Raw genomic sequence first — 4647 nt, forward strand, 5'->3', positions numbered from 1 at the left:
TATTACGTGATAGAATCTTGTTGTTTTACATACCACGTTTCGCAATTGAAATTGCATTTCGAAATTCTCGAACCAATCTGTTGAAGCTGTTTTCTTGAAAAGAGGTAATATGGCGATCGGGTCATCATTTGTTTGGAACATTTTGTTTTCGTTTTTATCTAACCACGTGGATCTTTCTATTTTTTTTACGTCGGATTTTCTTCGTTCGAATCACGTCGGATTTTCGTTGTTAAAATCTCATCGGGGTTAACCAATTTGTTGAGGAATGTTCGATTTAATATTATTTCGCTTTTGTATAAATCGGACAAATTAAAACGAATAATCTTATTTTGTTAACCAAACAAACGTAACAATCTCGTACTAACGTAAAAAGGGGAAAGGAAAAGTAAAGCAAAGAAGTAGTAGTAATAATAAATTAAACATGGATATATATAATGGATATGGCAAATCTCATATGTATATATATATATTCATACATCAGTTAAAATAAATTTTTGCTAAAAATCTTGATCCATAAAACCAAAAACATCTATGAAAAATTAATTTTAAAAAACATTTAGCTTTTTATCTATGTTTAGAATATTGTCTTGTTTTCGATTATCGTCATAGCTTCCGTAGTTGAGTTATTACCAAATAATAATTTCGCTTTAAAAAACTAGCAACATAAGTTGGTAAGTTTGATTGCTAATGTTGCTGGTGTGTTTCAGTTGCGTTGGGCTTTTTTGATACTAATTTCCAAAATTACAAGTTGCATTGTTATCCCTCACTCTGCTCTGCAATGGATATTCTGATAATGAAAATGTTAGAGTGACGGGTTTTATGAAAACATAATGACCAAATAAAAAATGCAATTTTACCAATAGATAGCAAAAGAATGTTTAATATATATATGAAACAAATATAATGACTAAGTAAATCAAACAATTCAAAATTTACAAATGGTTGATAAATCTTTTCATTGGTAAATGATTTTATTGTCCCTTGAAATGTATTAACTTATGAAATTTAGAACGGATCTTTATTTGGTTTGTGGTTTTAGCGAAATGAAATGAACGTACATTTATATATGTTTTCGCAATAAGTCTTAGTAAACAAAAATAATGATTATTTAATCCATTAAATGTGTCTGTTATATGTTCTTTGAGATTTAATAAATCTTCATTGGCCAACCTTTTAAAAACATTTTCATAAAGTAATTTTTAAATGTTAATTCAGCTTTTTGAAATAGAAGCACCAATGAATGCAAGCCATATGAAAATTTCTTTAGATAACTATTTGTATTTGAGAGTTGCAGAAAGTTTAATAAATCTTATTTGATACGTATATTATGTTATAAACAGTCAAACATACAAACCAATTTAACAGCAGATGTTGATGGATTTTCAACTGGCCGCAATGATGTTGAGAGTAACTGAGAGTAACTGAAATGTTAAATTATTAAAGTTTTATTAACACTGGACGTTTTTGAATTTATGTTATTATTTGCAAGGCATCTAATTAATATCTTTAAGGTGTTAACTCCGGTCAGAACGACAAGACAAATGTTTAATTATGTTTCTATGTTATGCATAAAACATAAACATGCTTCTTATGTTTTAATATAAATATAAAAAAATTTAACGCAAAGCAAATTTTTAAAAATATTTAATAAAAACTGAAATTTGTAATACTTGGTGGCTTAAAATGTAACACAATCTTGATAATATAGATATAAAAATACGAACCAAATTTACACTTGACATCACATCAGTTATTAACGTTGCAGAAATGTTATCGGAAACTAACTTTACATCTGAAGAAGGCTAAAAATACAAAATCAGATAATTGGTTACAAACTTGAAAAATTAAAATAAGTTTATTTTCGGTATATAATAGATCATAACATAAATGAAGAACACTTCAGAAAAATTATCCTGACAACAATATCTTAATTTCAAAATTATAACTTTAAAAACATTTCAATTATACAACTGAAACTTGAAATGATTGGTTTTTATATACGTAACACTAACCTTGTCAAATATCGTTGGAAAAGTATTTTTTTGAAGAAAAATTTCAAACCAACTTTATGAAAACTTTCTGGTGTAAAATGTTTACTATAAATTAAAATCTTTTTTTTCATCGTAATTGTCAATCTATTTTTTAATGAGATTTTCCCATTGCATTCCCTTAATATCATTCTTTGGCAGTCTGAATTTAAATTTGTTTTAATTAATATTTATAAAACTTTGAGTTAACATTACCATTTAATGCATTTATTATGTTACTAATATTATTTATTACTATTATATTATACAATACACATGACATGACATTGAGATTAAACTATTAGAGAATCTTAATTCTTAACTTGTCAAAATAATATTAAAAACAATAATACATTTTTAATTAGAAAATATTTGCTTAGTATTTGATTTGACAGACACAGATTCTCAACTAAATCAAAATGCCTATGTGTTCCATTAGAAAATACCACTCATCTTATTTAGATGAAAATGTTACTTTACACAGGTTAATTTAATTTAGACTATACTATACACTATACTATAGCTGTAAAGTATAACACTATACAATATAATTATAATAATCAGCAATCAATTATATATAATAATATAATATAATAGTAATAAATAATATTAGTAACATAATAAATGCATTAAATGGACGCTGACGATGACAACGCTTTCGATGCTTCAACCATAGAACAAAAAACAATTTTTGTTATAAATTAATTTTTATATCCATGTTTATAGCACGCACGCCTTATAGCACTGACCTTTTAAAATTTACGTCGCCGGCAACGAGAAAGTTAATAATAAGTTAGAAATTAAGGGTGCGCCCGAAACGCGAGGCAGTTTTTTTATGATATTTTAGAGAATGAAATTGTCTATTAGATTACAAGTATTTTTTAAATAGAACATAAATGGATTTTTGATTTTTTAACTTTCTCGTTACCGATGACGTAAATTTATGAATGTATGAGTGGCGCCAAAATTTGGAGGTGTTCACGAAACGGGAAACTGTTTTGTTCTATAAGATATTTTAGAAAATGAAATTGTTTATCAGAGTATACAAATATTTTTAAATTGCGCGTATAAATGGATTTTTGGCGATTATTTAGAAATGTATGGGTGATGCGTTCAATCCAATGTTTGGGGGTGGGCACGAAAAGGGGGACAGTTTTGTTTTATATGATATTTTAGGGAATGAAATTTTCAATTAGAATATATAAGTATTTTTAAAATGCACACATAAATAGATTTTTGGCGATTTTTTAACTTCCTCGTGACCGGTGACATATAACGACGGAGAAGAAAAGGTTTTGTCCTATTACAGCAGAAGTCTAACAAAGCCTGAACGTAACTACTGTGTAATCAGGAAAGAGTTGCTAGCGATAGTCATGGCGACAAAACAATTTTACATTACCTCTACGGTCAAAAATTTTTTCTTTGAACGAATCATGCAGCGTTAAAGTGGTTGCTCAATTTAGGATCCAGAAGGACAGGTGGCAATATGGTTGGAACGATAACAAATGTACGACTTTGAAATCATCCACCGTAAAGGAACCTTCCACAACAATGCCGATGCTTTTCTCGTTGACCTTGTTTACCAGTTTGCAAATACTGCAGTCGACTGGAAGAAAAAATACAAACAAAAGATGTACAAAAATTACGATAACGGCAGATACAGGATAAGCACCGAAAGAAATTGCTATCGCACAGTCTGCAGACGAAAACTTACAATATATCATTGCATGGAAAAAAAATCAGGCCAGCAACCTAAATGGCAAAACATATCTGAATTCGGTTCGATGATGAAAAGCTACTGGGTTCATTGGGACTCCTTGCATTTGGACGATGAGTTGCTTAAACGGAAATGGGAATCAACAGATGGATCAAAACGCCGCATGCGTATTGTGGTACTTAGAAATAAAAGCGTGATGGCTTATCAGGAGAACATTTTAGAGTTAATAAGACGCTTGACAGGATATTTTCTATTGGGATAAAACGAACCCATCGTTTATCAGGCGGTTATAACAGTATATATATATATATATATTCATTTGTACCAAGATAAGGCTAAAAGTATGAAAGCTTCACGAATTTGCGTATCATACTTGCGCAATGGCCATGCCAAAGTTCTGTATCGTTCCAATTTTAGTATACGTACAGCCGAATCTATTGCGAAAATATGACACGAAAGTTCGTGAATCGTTCTATATTTTTAGCCTCATTATGGTTCGAATGATTAACAAATACAAATGCAACCATTTCGTCGTGTTGGGTGTATTTTTATAAAGTTGATCAACGCTGAGTGGGCAAAAGTTTTCAATGCATAGATATATATATATATATATATATATATATATATATATTGTTGATTGTGCGTTTAAATTTTTAGTTTACAATATATATATATATATATATATATATATATATATATATATATATATATATATATATATATATATATATATATTGGCAACAGACTGTTGTTAACGCAACATTTCAAAAATTCAACACTACTTTCAACATTGTTCAACTTTTTTTATATTTCTTTATAATTTATTAATTTCAGAGAAATTAGACATTTTATTGTTTTTTAAAAAATTTTTATTAAATAAATTTGCAAATAGCTATTCGAGTA

Source organism: Helobdella robusta, assembly GCF_000326865.2.
Source record: "Helobdella robusta unplaced genomic scaffold HELROscaffold_1, whole genome shotgun sequence".
Classification (NCBI taxonomy): Eukaryota; Metazoa; Annelida; class Clitellata; order Rhynchobdellida; family Glossiphoniidae; genus Helobdella; species Helobdella robusta.